General features: G+C 35.3%; 1 long non-coding RNA gene across 4 annotated transcripts in view; it reads left to right on the forward strand.

The window, feature by feature from the left end:
- LOC135321303 (uncharacterized) overlaps positions 1-20,008 on the forward strand; it is a 277,107-nt gene that overhangs the window by 32,241 nt on the left and 224,858 nt on the right. For all 4 annotated transcript variants that reach the window (XR_010380954.1, XR_010380953.1, XR_010380952.1 and 1 more), the window contains exons 4-5: positions 8,017-8,121; positions 11,145-11,180. This is a non-coding gene — a long non-coding RNA (uncharacterized LOC135321303). The remainder of the gene's footprint in view (positions 1-8,016; positions 8,122-11,144; positions 11,181-20,008) is intronic.

Genomic DNA, 20,008 nt, shown 5'->3' on the forward strand with positions numbered 1-20,008 from the left:
GCCCATAAATAAAAATAATTTACTAAATAGTTGGTTTATATATTGGAAAATGTAAGCATTATTTCCACACATGTTTTAAAAATTAAGTGAAAATATACACGCATATAAACATCTTGCTATGCTTTGCAATTTTAAAAGAACACAGTGACTTTTCTTTTCCAAAGGTCATCTTTTAATTGAAATCTTAAACAACTTCAAAATTTTTCTTCCTTTAGACGTAAAATTTTTCAGAATTTTAAGCTATCATTCATTTTCCCATACTTCTAATTGACTTCTGTACACTTCCATTTACAAAAAACGTTTAATTCACTATATCAAAATTTTATTTCCAAACTAGTAAGTAGGTTTCTTTTCATTGTTTTAATATTCTTTCCAGCTAAATAAAAAGCTTCTGAAATAGCTTCAAGAAAAAAATATCTGCATGTCTCATCAAGGAAAAAAATTAAGTGAAATAAATTTCATCCTCAATAGATAATTAGACTACAAGAATTCTAATATACTAGTAACTGAATCCATAACATGAATAGACAGAACTATTAAATAAAGCATTGCAAAATCATAATTTGGCTCTTTGATATATCTTTTAAGATCTATAAAATATAACTTCTATATTGAATATGGTGAATAAAATTAAATGAGTACATAGTATAAATGCAAAAAGACAGTAGAATTAAAGTTATTGTGGAGAATTGCTGGCTGGTAAATTAGCACAGGAAAAAAACTTCCTTTTTAGTAGTTTAGTGTATAAATTGAATGGAAATTATACATAATAAATATTTTCTAAAGCACATCTGCTGAAAACGTAGACTACAAGGCCTATTTTCTTACTGCTGTATCAATGATTACAGGCATTTCAGGGTAATATCTAATATAAGAATCATCTGGAAATATATCTGGCCCCAAATATTTTCTCCTTTAGGGGGATTTGTGAATTCTATTTTTTTAGAGATTAAAATCTGAGTTTTGTAAAGTTTGGGTGAGTAACACCCAGAATTGAGAAATGCACTATGATCTGAGTGATAATTTGAGCAGCTGGGAAAAGCATCCAGGGTGGGTCAGAGTTTCTAGGGTTCAATGTGTGGCAAGAAAGAGTAATTTAAGATGATAATTATTGAAATTGGACATATATAGTTTCTGAAGTAGAAATATATGGACACCAGACCCAGGACAGGATGGTAATTAAGAATACAGAAAGAGAGGAAGGATCAGGTTAAAAATAAATTGCCCTACTTCATAATTTTGCCTAAGCATACAAGAGTACTAACCTCTTGCAAGATAACTTTTTTTTTTTGTATAAACCACTGATCGTATGTGTCTATTTTAGGAACTTTCTGATTGGATGATCAGGACTCTGGACCTGGAAGTAATTTTAATTTGTCAAAATGATAATATATTATTTTAAAAAGCAGACCATAAATTCCAAGATTTCATCAGTGATTATATAAGGATTAAAGATACAAGTTTTACAATGACAAGAAGATAAATAAATGACTGACGAAACAAAAAATTTTAGATTTGTATGCAGAGAACGTGTCAGTAATACCTGAAATATTGAAAATAAAATGTTCAAATCAGTAGTGAGTAGAAGTAAGTGCTGTTTTACTAAAGACAATTAGGTAATTTCTATTGTAGTACCTTATTTTACATGTATTACAGAATTCCACGAAGAATCTAATTATTCTTTTGAGTCTCCATGCTTTAGGAAAAGAAGTGGAAAGAAACTGTGTTTTCTTGCTTTGGGAAGCCAGTATACATAGTATTTAAAATTTTGCAAAGTCTTTTAATGTGTATAATGTTTCACTGATCCTTAGATTTAATAATGAATACATTTAAATAGCCTTTATTTTTTACCACTTTCTAGAACAAGTTGTCAATTAGCAATTTATAAAATTTCATCTAATAATAGAATATTACAGTAGAAAAAGATAGACAACTTTTATAATGCTGTATTCTTGCAGAATTTTAATGCTAAGACTGGCATCTAAAATGTATTAAAGCAAATTCCCATTGATAAAAGAAGAAGGATAGGAAGACTTCATTGCAATTTATTCCATAATCTATTTAACATTTTAATGCATATTGCCCCAAAGATGGGAAGTGGCATAATCATTTTTCCTTAATGCATTTTACCATGGAGTTCACTGACAGGTTTCTGAGGAACCTATGAATTCATTTAATCCTTCCCCAAACCTGAATTTCTTTTATCCCTATTTTATATGAAAATTACTTTCTGTATATCCTTATCACAGCCTTGAGATTTTCAATTCCAGCAAACGAGACAATGAAGAAAATATTTGCTCATTGTATGATTTGTAAAGGAGGAGAATGGAACTAGATAGAGAAAAAGGATATAAAATAGAAACCACAGGAGGGCTAGAAATTTCTGCAATGAAACCCTGGAAAGGTAAAGGAAATTGGAGGAAATAATACTGAATTTTGGAATTGCATTCTTTTTTTTTTTTCATTTTTTATTGATTTATAATCATTTTACAATGTGTCAAATTCCAGTGTTCAGCACAATTTGGAATTGCATTCTTAAGTGTTTTGATTTGGGTAGCAGTGATGTTTGGACAAGAGGCTGATACAGGGTGCATCATATTCTGAGGTTTTCTAACAAAAAATATTAAAAATTGTTATAGAAAGAAGTAATTTGTTAAAACACATACATCTGAAAGTGTGAGTTTTCCTCAGGTTGATTAATAATTAAAGTAAATTTCACTTTCACAGTATTCACAGAATATAACTCTTCTTGTTCCATGGGGGACCATGTAAATAAATAAATACAGCACTGTAATGTACACGGAGCCCGCCCCAGTATTGTTTAGTGCACGATCTGCACAAATATATGGTGGCTCTATATTTATTATATTATAAATTATTATAGAACATTTATATGAAAGGAACACCAATGGATAAATTATTAAGAAAGCAAAATGTGTATTTACAAACTTATCTTTAAAATTACATTGGCTAACCATGAGGCAACATCAGACAAACCAAAGTGGATGGACATTCTACAAAACAGCTAGCAAGTACTCTTTAAAACTATCAAAGTCATGGTGACCAAGGAAAGACTGAGAACTGTCAGAGATTAGAGAAGTTCTAAGAGACATGATTAAATACAATAGAACACCATGGATTGTGTCCTGAAACAGAAAAAGGACATTAGCTGGAAAATCAAATCAAAGCCTATAGTTTAGTTAGTATTACATCAAATTAATGTCTTTGTTTTGATAAATATACCATGGTTTCATAAGATTTTACAATTAGGAGAATCTGATTGAGGGTTTATGGGAATTCTTAGTATTGTATATAGAAGTTTCTGTAAATCAAAAATTATTTCAAAATAAAATTTTAAAAATACACTAGCACAAGACATTAAAATATTTCTAGGAGAGAAGCAATGTTACATTCATAAGTTCCCATAAACTCACACTTTACTATCCTTTTTTCCCTTAAAGTATATGGTCCTCAATTATCTTATTTTATCATGTTTTTGATTAATGAGTGTTACACATTTGAGAAAACATAGATTTTGAGACTGTTGACTATAAAGAAGATATGGAAATATTATCTAAAGTTGTGATACTGTTTCTCCTACATGTCTCTCTTTTTCTACTTCTTTTACAGTAGAACCTTTGGTATATTTATCATAGTCTCTTAAAATTTTGTTTGATAGTTCACATATCTGACAGTGATTCTGAAAATTCCTTTGTCCTTTAGTCTGTTTTTCTTGCCTTTTCGTATGCCTGATAATTTTTCGTTGAAATCCAGCAGTATGTTACTCAACTCTCCTTTAGCTGGTGGGGAGAGGCTGGGCAGTTGTGGAGGTACAGAAGTGGGAGGAAGTGAAGGTGGAATTTTTTTCTGTTCTGATCAAACCTCAGTCTAAGGCAGGCACCATGATCCTGGGTTTTGGTTCTGTGGCCATCCTGGTTCTGTCACTGCCCAGCTATAGCTCTGTATCTAATGTATATTCCTGCCCCTCCTGCTTTTCCAATTCAGTGATCAAAACTGCTCCTCAGACTCAGATAAATCTTCCTCATCAGCAAGTGTCCCTAAGAAAAAGCAGCCCCAAAGGCCAACCACACCTCTCTCAGCTTCTGTTTTGCCCTAGATGTTAGCCAGACAATGCCTCTTTATGATACATATAGAAAGTTCTTCAGTTAAAATTGTTCTTCCAGGTATTTTATTTCCTTCTGTCCTTCATTACTGGAAGTAAAAGTTCTTGAAAACAGATAAATGAACATGTCTGTAAAAAAAACAGTGACGTAGGGCCACATGATATGGTTGAAGGTGACAGAAGCAAACAAACAAAATGTACAATCACGTATTTATTGCTATAGTGACATTCAGGCAAAATGAAATAAATATATTTTAATAGTAGCCCATAAAACAAAAGAGATGATACTCCTATTCTGTATGTCCATATCCGCCTGCATACACATATGTATGGGCTGTTCCACACCTGAGAAACATTGCCTATGGTTGTGTGGCCAGTTTTGGATTAGCTATATTAAGGACTTAGTAAATGTATTTTCAATATATTTATTGATAAACAGTAGAGAGAGATTGAAATGATTGAATGAAGACACTAATTGGAAATGCATGACCAAGTGTAACAGGTAAGCTTTATAACTCATGAAGATTATTTGTAGGCTATATATTTTGGTTGAGGAAGTTACACTCACCAAGCCTTCATTGCACAGAATATGGCCTTTAGACAATATTCATTTTAATAATTGTGCAAATCTAGCTTATATGATGTTGAAAGTTGAGCAGGAGGATAAAAATACATAGGTTTAGTTGATTCCGTAAGAAACCTGCACAGAAAGAAACAATTTTTTCAAAGATTAATTAAATAATTAGAAAACTTTTTAATATTTTAATTAATGAATAGACGTTTTTACTTTCTTATTGATATGAATTATAATTAGAACAAGGTAGATCTTACAGATATTTTTATTATTATTATTATTATTATTATTATTAATGACAGATATTTTTCTAGTCCTCATTTAAATAGTATAGACCGAGTAAAAGTATTTTTATAATCAGTTATCTTATTAGCTTATAAATATTTAATATAAACTAAACTAAAACAAAAATGATTTATGGCCTTTCTGGACAACTATTACTATTATATATTTTTTTTAATGTCTCACTAGAGTCTATCTAGATAGCAGCTTTGGAGCTTATAAACATAAAGTCCTTGTCTTGTGGGTATCAAAGGACAGAGCAAGTGATGACCCCAGACACTGTCCTCGCATCTTGGGAGGTCCAGTAGTGTAGGTGTGAGGGAAATGCTATAGGAGCAAGATAAAGGAGTCCCATAATTTATTTCATGCAGTTACTTGAGGATTTACATGAAGAAGGTAAATTTTGAGCTGGGTTTGTAAAAACTAGAAGAAAAGTTGTCAAGTGAAGAGACTCTAGGTGATGGTAAGAGAAGTAGCTTTGAGGCGCTAAATTATATGATTCACTTATGAGGTGATAACTGGCTCATCAAGTTTGACCTATGGTAACTGGCGAGAGAGAGAGAAAATACATTTTCCAGGGACTTGTGTGTTATGTTGAGAGAGAAAACTGAGTTTCATGAAGTATATGGAAGTCTTCATGGATTTGGGAGCACATTTTTATTTTCAGATGATAGTCTTTAACAACAGTATGAAGCATATTGTGATGCCGGAAGAGAATAATGGAGACCATATAACTACCTCTAAAAATGAAGTATTTCTCCAGAGACTAGTATCAGCTCCAATTCTTAGAGCCACGGGGGAATACATCTGGAGTCCTCAAAGTATCACTTTTGCCTATATCAGTAGGTTAGAAATATAAATGTCTCTCTCTTCAGAGTGCCCAGTTACTAATACATCAGCATAAAATCTTATGGGAAACCTTACACGTGTATTCCGTTAGCCTTCCTAGATCGATTTTCTTTTTGCAGTAATCAAATGGTTTATGACTTAAATACCCCTCTGTTCCCATTATTTATAATGAATTAAGCTGTTTAATTTATAATGTTATGTATCATCAAAAACAACTTTTTAAAAATTTACTTCTTTTACACTGGTATTAATGTTAGAGTCAATTGTGTATTTATTCAGTTTTTTTTAAAGTACTTGTGCTTCTAACACTGGGCACTGTACTGTTTCTAACAAGTGTTTTGTTTACAAATAAAACTTTTTGTTTTAATTTAAGGAATTTAGAAAGTAATAGGTGAGGTACATGAATAAACAGGAAATTATAATACTGTGAAAAATGCCTCATCAGAAATAAGAATTCATATCTTTCTAATAATAATTTATGGCACTTTCAAACTCTCTTTTTTATTTTGATTTCTCTTTAAACTAGTCTATTATTAAAGCCAGGTATACAATTAAAAATAATTTTATATTTCCTGAAAATATTTGCTGTGATCTGTTGAAATATAACTTTGCTTAGCATTCAAAACATGTCATTGATGTAGAAATAAGGAGAATAATGGACATTTACTTAGTGATACCATGGAAAGAACAGAATTTATTAAAACATTAGGGCACAAATAATTATCTATGAGCAAGGGTGGGCGTGCACATAAAATGTTGATTCTCTGACTCTGAAAGAAATAATATAAAGATATAAAATATTTGAGGTATTTACTGAAATATGACCATTGGGTACATTTAAAAATCTTTCAAGTAGGTAATGAAAGAGACTTATAATAATGAATATATCAGTTTTGTTATTTAACTGAAGTATAAACTTCTTAAATGATCTCTATTTAGGCAAGAAACTGTTAATAAGATCAAGTTCTGAATTAGTTTGCTACAAAAATACCTTCAGACAATGAATAGTCAAGAGAATACCCTCCTGGGAATATTGAAGCCTGATGCCGCTTTGTACAACAGCCACATTTTAAAAAGTAGTTTTGACAAACAATAAACAATGCTTGCAAAATAATTGCTTACATTTTAATTTGCTAGCTAGTGCTTTGTTTACAGGATGTGAATGGCAAGTTCCAAAGCCCCTTTTCAATATGTGCCTAATGATCTGCGAGAGCACAGATTTATCTATTGTAACAAGCTGTGCGGCTCTGTGTGATAGCTGGAGGCAAGAGTGATCTTGTGATAATCTACTGTGTGCCGACAGACCAAAATACGTCTTTGAGAAAAACTGCCATTATTTCCTTTATTTCCTTCACAGATGAAGTCAAATACCCTTGAAGCAGAAGTTGTATCTGAAGAAGCTATATGTGAACCCAATTCAAAGCAAGCAGACAGATACGATGGTAGAAAGCAAACATTGGCATCAGGAGACAATTATTTAGTTTTCGTAACATTTTTCGTGTGGCATTTGAAAATGCAAATAGGTTGGGGCAGTATGTGTGCATATGTCGTCTAATTAAAAATGAAGATCTATGCCTTAGGTAATGACATGGCTCATTTCAGAAAGAGACTTTCAAACAGGGTTGAACAGAACAGGAGCAAAATACCTTATAGGGAAGAAAGAAGGAACACGGACTCTATGGCTAAAAGACACACACACACATACACACACATGCACACACACAACAAACCAAAATCAAAACAAACAAACAAACAAAACCTGCCACAGGAAGCAAAGACAAAGAAAAGATTAATCTAGAATCCTAGAAATCCTAAGAAGAGTATGTTTACTAGCACATGACAGATTCCTAAAATTAGATGATAGAGATAAAGCAGAAATTTAAATACACAAAATAACAAAGCTGAATTAAAGATGAGTTTCCTTGGGATCCTGGGAGCCTAGTCATTTCTTCAACTCCACCCCATAATGGCATTGATGTGTGTGCTCAGAAGTGGTAGGGACTGAGAAGTTACCATCACCATATTAAAAAGATGGATATGTAAATTTCACAACCAGAGCACTGAACTGAGAAGTACCCACATTATTGAAAAGGATTTAAAAAAAAAAAAAAAGAGGGAAAAACTAGCTTTTTGATTCTCTGCCTGTATGAGTGGAACAAAGATAGACTAAGTCCTAATTGTCCCACAGGCTGTTGGGAGTCCTGCCCAGGGGTGGCCTTTCCTGTATTCCAGTTCTGATCAGGAGAGCAACTGAAGGAAGATTCCTTCCTCCGCCTGGAGCAATCAGCCTCCAGTAAGTAAAGCTGGTCACTTTTATCCTGACCTTCCAGACTTTTTTCTCCTAAGGAAACAACTAGAAATATAGAACACAATGTTAAATTTAAGAAATTATTTGTCTTTAATTTGCAATATTAATGTATTCAGCAAATTTTGGAAATGAGTAATAATTTATATCGAGCATATTGTTTCATTTAAATATTCTACTTGCTTGTTTGTTATTTATAAAAGTATGAGAAACTGTATAATGCACTTGATAAAAAAAAAAAAAAAGTACAGTATAAATCACAACAAATGAGCTCCCTAAGGCTAAAACAATGTTTCAACACAAAAATATTCAGCCTGGAAATACTGCTTCTGGCAGACATGATGGAGCAAAAGTGTGTTTTAAGCTAGATTTAATAATCTACTTACCAAATTTGTTACATGGTACACACAACATTTTCCCATTTTGCTCAATAACATGGATATATTAAATAAAAGCTTCTAATTTTATTGCCTGTTTTCAAAATATTTCTTTTTTTGCTATTAAGAACTGTCATATTGAACTGTGTTTCTCTTCTAGAATTTTTCTCAATAATGTAACTTTAGATACATTTACTGAAATGACTTGGTATATTTTATAATAATCTCACTTTTATTGAAAAAATATTTTCACTGTTCTTTTTCTTTAGTTACATCTTAAGACTGGTTGTATTATAATTATAATACATGAAACCTGATTGTCATAAGTTTTCACTCACACTTCGTTGGCTCCTAACAGCTGAAGAGACTGTATAGTCTTACAGTTTTTACTTATGTTTCCAGCGGTGAATGGAGGTGTAAACATTGCGGGGTAGAGAATTACTGAGTGCGATAAGAGGGGCAAATCAGAGTTACTGGAACAAACAAAGCCTCTAATGAATGTCAAGGTAGATAAAGAGTCTCATGGCTGTCCTCAGTATCTTCTAGAAAGTTTACAGCTAAACATCAATGACCTTTGAGATGATTTTGACTCATGTACATATGACCTAACTCCATCCAAATTTCGCTTCTGAAGCACACCCTCTAGAAAAAGTATCCGACCCATGGCAACTTAAAGGGGCAAAATAAAACATATGGAGAAAAATGATTCCACTCATTCCCCTTCCCCTGGCTACCCCTTTCCTTCCACAGTGCTTTTTATTGAATCATAGGCCAAGTTTAAGAAATAGAGTATATGGCATAACATCTCAAATGTTACATCTGCTTTTCATGTGCAGTACAAACAGGTGGTGAGAGACCTACCCACACCCTTAATGTAGGTCTTGATTTATCCGAGATACTGACACATTCAGCCTATCCTCGCGAAGTTTTCCCTGACTGCTAGCTCCATGATGTGCACCTGGCTGCAAGTTAACCTGTCCTAGGGGAGGGTTCTGCAAGTGCAGGAAAGGCTCAGTTCTTACTGGCTAACAGTCCTTTTATATTCGGCAAGGAATCACTTTCACGAACAAGCTGTGTGCTTCCTGAAAAGGAAACAGTTTTTCCTGTTTTGACCATCCTAGTCAACAGGTTCATATCTTCATTTAGGTCACTGTCGGGCTGCACCTGTCAGGCCTGTAAGCTTTGAGGTTGCCCAGCCTTGAGACAGAAGAAAGAGTCGGGACAGAGACAGAGACATCAGTGATTTATTGGATAGGGGATCTTATGAGCCTGAAACAAAAGTCCTGGAGTGACATCCCACCGTGTATGGCAGATGGCAGGCAGGACATAGCAGCAGCCTTCACCACTCAGGGGAGAAGGAGGTGACCATTTATAGAGGGAATTGACACCAGGTTGGCTCATCAGTTACTAAGGGGAACCAGGTGGGCAGTTACTAATTAAGCCCTATAATTAAGAGGATTACATAATCATGTGAGTGAAGGAGAGCATGGTCAAGCAGGGGATGTTCAGAGAACAAGAGAGCACCCATCTTGAGTGGCCTGACCCTACAGTAACAAAGGGGCACCCAAATCCTGGGATCCCTTAGTATCTTTTACTCCAGGTTTTAAACCATCCCACAGTGCCATTTAACTTCAGTTCTTTATGGAAAATGTTGTGTAGATTTCTTTGTAGCTCAATAATCTCTATAAATTCAGCTTCTCTACTGACTTTCCTTGTGTAAATTTGGTGAATTGTGTCACTGAATTTGTAAAATTTTGTCCATCCAGGGGCAAGCTCCTTGGGGTCCATAGTTGCATAGAGATCTCACTTCCTTTCTGAATTGAACCACCCAGAACTGCTAGAAATCTTGGCTTCAGGAGAGCTCAAAGCAGAAATTCTCAGCAGGGGATTCATGCCCTTCTAATCACATAAGCAAGTCAGGCTATCTAAACTGTTATGCCAGTTAAAAATCTTGAATAAACAAAGTGACCCTGGGGGTTGCCAGGGGAATTTTGAATTTCAAAAGGCACATCATAAATCCCACCCCCCTTATGATGGCCAAAAGTCAAAACCCGGCATCGGAGCCTACTCATTGATGGAGACAGAATTTTTTCCGTCCAGCTGTAAATCAACTCTCTCCTACACAAGTGTATGTTAGTTTATAAATTGTACTTTATACTTTTTAAGAAGTCTCAGTGTTCTGTCCTACATTATTAATTTGACAGGGTTACAATTACTATTATAAGATATTGTAAACAACACAAGAGACAGTCTTACCCTGAGAAAACAAAATTATATATATACTATTATATATATATGTATTACATATACTCAATGATATAGTAAAATCCTACACATAGAACTTACTTCAGGTTTAAAACTTTACTCAGCTCTTATTTTTCTCTAAATTTTATGAATTATTACTATAAAGTTAATAATGGACATAAATAGTTAAATTAAAATTGTGGTAATTGAAAAAAATGTCAAATATACAATAATTTTGCTTTGAAGAGTTTAAACGTCTCATCCAATATTTTTCCCCCTAATTTTTCTAATGGAAAGATGCCAGACTAGATCTAAGAATGGTCAAAATGATTTAATTACACTGCAATTCTCAGGTTTTCTCTGACTATATTATTTTTTCCTTTCTCTCAGAACAGTCAAACCATCTACCATCGCATAATGTCATTGGTAAGTTCAAAAATAAATGAACTGAGGTAAGTCTACCACATGAGGTAATGCCAAATACTTATTAAATTCAAATGTACATTAAACTCAACTGGGATGGGGAGCTGTGGAAGTGAAAGTGAAATTTTAGCTACTTCTGTGGAATACAAGCAGAATTGCTGGAAACACCTGAGTCCTTCTATTACTGATGAACTGCCACAAGAGATAATTGGGCCTGCTCTTTTTTATTGAAAAGCTTTGGAGGTGAGTTTCTTTAAAAGCAAACTGATGACACTAAAAGCTTTGCAGCCTGCGGAGTTGATTGTTTGAAGTTTATCGGAAAGAATGCAGTTGGCACGTTTACTGAGTTACACTGGGTCACCTTCCAAGGTTTCTCTTTTTTTGTGATAGGTGATTTTAATGAACGTGATCTTACTATTTGAATTAATATGTTTGAAAATTCTCATGTCTGCTTAAAGTGATAAATAAGAATGAAAAAGTGAATTTTAAATTGAACTTCTTTACAAGAATAAAATAGCTAAATTCCATCAATCTAAGATATTAGAAGCCACCATGCAGTGTATTTCATATCTTCCTATACAAAGAATAAAAATTTGCATAAATTCAAAAAATACTTTAATTGATGACATTTTGTTGCTCAATCCCCAAAGAAGTCTTTGAAATGCATAATTACTTTTAAAAACGATGCTTAATGCCGATCATTTGATTTCCTATCCATGGAAAGTGAAAAGCCCAAGTCTCAAAAGAGTTCGGAACATTCAGAATGGTTTTCATCCATTTGTAGTTCTATTGTTACTATGTCAATAGAAATGTATTTCAAATTTAAATAACAAGCCACATGAATGAGTCAGATGCTAAGTGAGGATTATGGCTTGCAGTGATTGTGTTTTAACCAAAAAAGAAAAAGTATCTCTTGAGGGGACTGATGTGGGAAAGCAGGAGTAGGGGGTTTAAACTTATTATTCTACCAATTTGTTTACTGATATTCAACACATCTGTTAATCTCTTTTATGACATATTAATGTGGTAAAATTGTAATAGTTAAGATATTAAGTGATTTAATGAGCGTTTATATGTGAAAATTACAGTTGTGTTCTTTTAAACAGTTTTAGGAGATTTTCGCTTGCTTTCTTTGAAACTGAGTCTTATTTCCCCCCCAAAAAGACATAAATGAAGAATAGCTTTTAAAAGTGAACTAAATTGAAAGAGAAACAAAGAGTTTCTTTTTTACCCCAAATATCCTCACAAACACTATTATTATTACACCCATAAGAAGGGATGCCAGCACTGTGAAGGCAACACCCAAGTGCAGTGAATAAAATAGATTTGTAGTCAATAAGTGACAATAATAACACTGGCACTGTGCTCAAAACATTACCTCAGTCTTCACAACAACCCTCTTTAAAAACACAAAACAAAAGAAAATAACACAGAGCAATTGCTTTCTTATCCCCGTTCTAAATATCAATAAGATGACATTTAGAGAAGTTTAGAAATTTTGCCCTATGTGGCATCTCCAGTGAATGGGGTCGTATTAGTATTCTGACAACTATTTCAGTGATTTTTGTCTCATAATCGCTAAATTTAAAAAATATATATTTATTTATAAATATGTAAATTGAAATTTAAAGCTATAAAAATATAAAAATGAAAATATAAATATATAGAGATAGAGCAGAGGACTTAGGTTACTAAGACTTTTGTTACATGTATTTTCAATAGAATGGTTTAGTTTTCAAATGGATTTTTAAAAATGAAAAATTAGAAAGTAGTTAATCACAAAATTGAAATTCATCTTTCAGCCGGGAACTCTTCCCTGAATTCTGGGTTTCAAGATTATATATCTCCCTGAAAACTTAGCACATATAAAATGTGATATTGATTTATTATAAATGTTGCATATGAAATAAAACTAGGTGATGTGAAAAAGATCAGGAAAGACCTTTCTGTGGTGTGAGTTGAGCCAACAGCTGAGGGTAGTGATGGAACAGCTCTAACCGGTATCTGAAAGAGTGTTCCAGAGGGAACACTGAGCAGGTTCTAAATCCTGGGGTCACGGACATGCTGGACGTAATTAGGAAAAGCAGGACAGCCAGCTTGGATGCCCACAGAGCATGAGAAGTATTTCTAAGAGTAAGAAATGGAAGCTCCTGGCAGCCATTATGTTGTGATAAGAAATTGGGATAATATCTCAAAATAATGAAATGAGTTTTAGGGGTTTGAGCTGAGAAGACAAGTAATGACTTAAATTTTTAAAGGGTATCCCAGCTGACTGTGAGGGATGGGTCGTAGGGGAGCTAAGGAGGGGGACTTCGGAGCGTCCTGTAGTGTCTCACTGAGAGATGATGGTGACGAGGTCATGAGCAGTGAATGCGGGGATACATGGTCCAGGATCTATTTTGGGATTAAAGCTGTAGGATAATTCTTGATGATGGCTGAGATGTGATAATAAGAAAGGACTTAAGGATGATAATACGATTTTTAGGTCAAGCAACTGGTACTATTCACTTACACAAAGAAGCTTGCAGAGCAGCGAATGGAAGTGGAGTTTAAAAATAAAGACATTGATTTTGGAAATGTTGAGTGTTCACTTGACATACACGTAGAGACGTTATCTCATCAGTTGGATATATGTTTCTAGAATAAAAGAGATATAAATGTGAATTCCTGATTATAGATGGCATTGGGCCCATGGGCATAGGTGAAAGCAAGGAAATTATAGATAGGGAAGAGCAAAGGTCACAGCACTGACCTCTGGGACACTGCAATAATTTGGAATCAAGAAGATGAGATAAATCCAGCAAAGGACAGTGAAAAGCAGGAATCCAGTAAGGGATCAAGAAAATCACAGTGTCTTGCGTCTGAGGCCAAGTGAAGAAAGGTATCAAGAAACAGGGGATAGTACACTGTGTCAAACGGTGCTGCTAACTCAGGCAAGATAATGACTGAGTGACCACTGGATACAGTGCTCTTTAGTTTGTTTTCAAAGTTGCCAAGAGGATTACATAAGAGGCATAAATAAGAAATTAATTAATTTTACTGTCTTCAATGTGAGAAGTAAATCTAAAATGCTTGTGGGAGCATCACTTCTGAGATATGGGAGCTATTATATAAAATTTGGTGTGTGAGAGAGTATTTGAAATGGGCCTTGAGAGAGAAATAAGATTTTAGCAGGTAAAGTTGTTAGCAGGCAAGGAAGCTCCCTAAAAGGGGGAGAACCCCAAAGAGCAGGTTCTTGTCTTCTGGCTGTGAAAGAATTCACAGTGGAGACAGAGGGGCAGAGTGAAAGCTGTTTTATTGCTCCAAAGAGGAAAAGATCCTCAAGGGGAAAGACATTCGAGTTGGGGAGCTGGAAGCCCAGGTGGCTGGACATAAGAACTCCTGTCCTTGGGACCCTAACAGGGCCCTTTTATCTTCCTCCTTTGGTGCTTCTTGTCCTCTTTCCATTGGCTGCTCTTTTCCTGCTTGGTTTCCAGCTCGTTCTTCTCTGTGGAACAAGCACTTTGCACAAACAAGATCAGGTAACTAGGGACCCTCAGACACTGTAATCCAGCTAACACAATGTGGTCAAGCCAGACGGAGCAAGTGAGCCCTGTAAACAACGTGGTCATACAGGTCAGATCTAGTCAGGGCTTTCTGTTCCTTCAGGGTGACTTTTTTCTTTACTCAAGCAAAAGTATAAGCTAAGGCCAGCTATAGGTTAATTTTAAGCAGATTAATTTTAAATCTTTAAAGAAGTCTCTAAGCAATAGGTCCTGGGTTCAATTCCCTAGCTCCCTGCCTCCTTCAGAGTTAGTGTGGACACTTAAGCAGAGGGACAGTTCGAGTGGAACAGAGTATAGGAGATAGTGGTTGAGATAGATCCCTTCCTTCTCTATATCCACATGGTGTTCCTTCCACCCAGAAGTGATGCCATCACCTCTCTCCCCTGACTTGTTTTTCCAGCCTTGTGACTTGCTTTAAGCTTTGAGTATGTCTTTGTCCCCTTGGAACCGGAGTCACCATGTAAAAAAGTCTGACCCCCACTCCCCACCACACACCTGCTAGAGAGAGAAGACACATGGAGATGTCTTAGAGGATGTGAGATTACAGAGAGGTAGAGGACTAGCCAGTCTCCAGACTTTCTGTCACCTCTTACCAACAACCCCACGTGTGAGTAAGCCCAGTCATCACGCTGCCCTCGCTGACCCCACAAGAGGAGACAAGCCAGCTCTGAGGAAGCCTGCTTGGCTTCTGACTCCCAGAATCATGAGCAGTAAAATGGTTGATTTAAGCTACTAACTTGAGCAGTTCGTTCTGCTGGAGGTAACTGATCTAGTGGTTGATTTTAAATTAAACTAAAATAGTAATTGAATCATATTTTGTGTGTGTATGAATGAGGCCTAAACTCAAGGTGTATTTCTTATCAAGATGAGCTTTGAAGATATTTTTAATGAAAAATGAGAGACTTATTCAAGGGAATTAGCTTATATTATATATTGCTGTTTATAAAATATTGAGTTAAAAAATGTCCTGAAAGTTTTGGAAGATAGAAAGGAGAAGAAATCATAGTAAAAGACAAAACAACTGGGGATGCCCAATTATTTTAAGCTTGTGTTGGGTATAATCAGACTTAATTAGGACAACAGCATTAAAAAATAGTCCACAAAAATTTGGATAATTGAGGGTGAAGGATAATCTCTACGTAGCTTGTGACAATGAAACTAATCGAAATTTTTAGAGACTATAAAATGTTTTAGGCTCCCCAGATAATATGAATTCATTTTATTATGGTCAAATACAGTTGTTCTTAATATAAACAGAAAAGTTACTGAAGATAATCACCCATATACATAATGTAAAAATGATACTTTTATGAAAATTTCAGTGTACACAAAGCAGAGTTTTTTTTTAATATAAGATTTTATTGCACTAAGTTTGTTGAATGCCATTCTGTACATAAACTTCACAGAGGATTTCTTTTATTTTCACTTTCTTCATACAAAATGGCTTCTTTCCAAAACTGAAAATAATATTGTTTTCCTACACAGCGTGTTGGACTGATATCCAGCCTTTTCTTCCTGAAAGTATGTTATTTCCTACAATTGTACTACCCTTCAACCTGCAATTTTTATATGTGATTAAGTCATGCATCTTATAGAACAGCAAGATTAAGCATAATTACAACTTAGACTTTTGTTATTTTTGTAAAGAATCCCAATATGCTATCTCAAAAAAGCTTTTTAAAAAAAAAATAATTTGAAAACTTCCATTGAACCAGAGGGAAGAAATCAATGAGAAATGATGAAAATATCATGTTTCATTTTTTCCCCCCAGACTCAATGCTCCCAATATGTTCTGACAATTGAATTTTTATTTTGAACAAGTAACTTGGAGTCTTCATAGAGAAAACGACTCCACTGAATAAGAATAAAAGTTAACTTTAGTGCAGTTTTTAAGAATCAATATGATCTTTCTGGCAAAGAGGGAACAACTGACTCACTTTGGCAAGGTGCATTAAACTAGGCCACTCTTTTAATGAATTGCCATTGTCACCAAGGAAATGGGAACAAAATGATGCCAGGATCTATGGAACCATGGCATTGGCAAGGAGAACAAAATTAGGAGGGTAATTTTTCCTTGATCGTCTGTAAATGGGCTTAGAGCTGGGTAAAAGTGGAGCATTTGGGGGCAAGAGATATTCTGACCCCTAACTCACATTTTTCAGATTCACGTGTTCAGAATAATGCCTCTTCACATAGAATACCTTGTAGAATTGATGAATATAGTTTACTTCTGCACCTTCACTGTCAGCTAGTAGGTGCTTATTTCCCTGTTGGCTGCAGTTTTCTAAAGTCAAAGCCAAAGGCAAACAGTGTCCAGTAACCCACAGATCTTTTCCATAATGAATAACTTTGTTCCTATGGGGCCAGGGACTACTTGGCCCAATAGGAGCTCAGAGTTCGAGGGCCAATAGCTCTTATATATAAGCAGACCTTAGAGATATTGAGGGTTTAGCTTATAAAAGTTACTCTATACTGTGTAGCATTATATCTAAAAAAGCAATGTATGTATCTTAATTTAAGAATACTTTATTGCTAAAAATTCCTAATCATTATCTGAGCCTTCAGAGAATTGTAATCTTTATGTGAGTGGAGGGTCTTACTGACTGATTAGGCAAGTAGTTGCTGAAGGTTGGGGGTAAATGTTGCAGTTTCTTAAACTAAGACAGCAATGGATCAGTTGCTGCATGCATTGATTATCCCTTTCACACACAGTCTCTCTGTAGCGTGCAATGCTGTTTGATAGCATTTTGCCCACAGTAGAACTTCTTTCAAAATTGGAGTCATTTCTTTCAAACCCTGACACTGCTGTATCAACTAAGTTTATGTAGTATTCTAAATATTCTGTTGTTATTTCAACAATCTTTCATAGAATCTTCACAAGTAGTAGACTTTATCTCAAGAAACCGCTTTCTTTGCTCATCCATGTAAGCAGCTCCTCATCCTTGAAAGTTTCTCGTGAGATTGCAGCAATTCAATCATGTCTTCAGGCTCCACTTCTAATTCTAGTTCTCTTTCTAATCACCACATCTGCAGTTTCTTCCTCCACTGAATCCCCCACAGTCATCCATGAGGGCTAGAATCAACTTCTTCCCAACTTCTGTTAATGTTGATATTTTGATCTCTTCCCATGAATCACAGATGTTCTTATGGCATCTAGAATGGAAAATCCTTTCCAGAAGTTTTCCAATTTACTTTGCTCGGATCTGTCAGAGGAATCACTGTCTATGACATCTATAGCCTTATGAAATGTATTTCTTAAATAATGAGCCTTGAAAGTTAAAGTTACTCCTTGATCCGTGGGCTTCATAAAGGATGTTGTATTAGCAGGCATGAAAACAGCAATTAGTCTTCTTGTATGTCTTTGTCAGAGCTCTTAAGTGGCCACGTACATTGCAAATGAACAGTAATGTTTTGAAAAGAATCTCCTCCTCCTTGTCCCCCCCCAAGCAGTAGGTCTCAGCAGGGGGCTTAAAATAATCGGTAAGCCATGTTGTAAACAGATGTGCTGTCATCTAGACTTTGTTATTCCATTTAGAGATCACAGACAGAGTGGATTTCGCATAATTCTTACGGTTCCTAAAATTTCAGGAATGGTAAATGAGCGTTGGCTTTATCCTAAAGTCACAAGCTGCTTAGCCCCTAACAAGAGAGGCAGCCTGTGCTTTGAAGCTTTGAAGCCATCTTCTCTAGCTCTGAAAGTCCTAGATGGCATCTTGTTCCAACAGAAGGCTGTTTTGTCTCCACGGAAAATCCGTTGCTTAGTGTAGCCACCTTCATGAATGACCTTGGCTAGATCTTCCCGATAACTTGCTGCAGCTTTCACATCAGCACTTGCTGCTTCATCCTGCATTTTTATGTTATGGAGACGGCTTCTTTCCTTAAACCTCATGAACCAACTCTGCTGGCTTCAGACTTTTCTTCTGCAGCTTCCTCACCTCTCTCAGCCTTCACAGAATTGAAGAGAGTTGGGGTCTTGCTCTGGATTAGGCTTTGGCTTAAGGGAATGTTGTGCCTGTTTTGATCTTCTATTCAGACCATGCAAACTTTCTCCATATCAGCAATAAGACTGTTTTGCTTTCTTATCATTCCTGTGTTCACTGGAGTAGCACTTTGAACTTCCTTCAAGAACTTTCCCTTTGTGTTCATAATTTGGCTGCCCGGTGCAAGAGCCCAGTTTTTGGTCTGTCACAGCTTTCAGATGCCTTCCTCACTAAGCTTAATCATTTCTAGCTTTTGATATTAAGCAAGTGGCATGTGACTCTTCCTTCCACTTGAACACATAGAGGCCATTGTAAAGTTATTAATTGGCCTAATTTAAATATTGTTGTGTCTCTGGGAAAAGGGAGGCCAGAGGAGAGGGGGAGAGAGGGAGAGAGAGAGAGGGGAAAAGCTGGTCATTGGAGCAGTCAGAACACACACATCTATCGATTAAGCTTGCCATCTTATGTAGGCATAATTAACGGCACCCCAAAATAACTACAATAGTAACATCAAAGATTGCTGATCACAGATGACCATAACAAATATAGTACAATGAAAAGGTTGGAAATATTGTAAGGATTACCAAAAATGTGACTCAGAGACATGAACTGAGTAAATGCTGTTGGAAAAAAATGACACCAATAGAGTTGTTCTACACAGGGTTGCCACAAACCTTCAATTTTTAGAAAACACAATATTTGAGAAACACAATAAAGCAGAGTAAAATAAAATGAGGTATGCCTGTATGCATCTAAGTAGTCAGTGAAAACCTGGTTTTCTATGTCCAACATTTGACATTAGATGTTACCTAAGAATGTGTGGGGCTGGTTGTTCAAAGCTGGCAACGTTGCTCACAACTCACATCCCCAGCTGTCATTTGAATCCTAAGCAAAGTGTGTTTTCTTTTCTTATACCTTCGAATGACACAGCCTATTCATTGTTCATTTGAAATGACAAAGTGATTATATCAAAATTATCAGCTCACAAAATGAACTCATTTAGTGATTTGTAACAATACCATTTGAATATTTCCCTTTTGTACATAGCTCATCTGCTGGCAGATGAAGTGAGAGGGAGAGCTAGAGAGAGAGAGAGAATGAATTATGTAATTATGTAGCATCTGCTATGTGTTAGGGACTATGATAAGCAGTTAATATCATCTTCCTTAATTCCAACAAGAGGTTTTTAGGGAAGGAGTCATTCCTCTATTCCCTTTATGATGTGAAAACTGATGATAGTGAATGACAGGTCATCTGATTAAAAAATCCATGTTATCTCTCACACCACCCTGCCTATTTACCTTTT

This window comes from Camelus dromedarius, chromosome 5, assembly GCF_036321535.1.
Source record: "Camelus dromedarius isolate mCamDro1 chromosome 5, mCamDro1.pat, whole genome shotgun sequence".
Taxonomy (NCBI): domain Eukaryota; kingdom Metazoa; phylum Chordata; class Mammalia; order Artiodactyla; family Camelidae; genus Camelus; species Camelus dromedarius.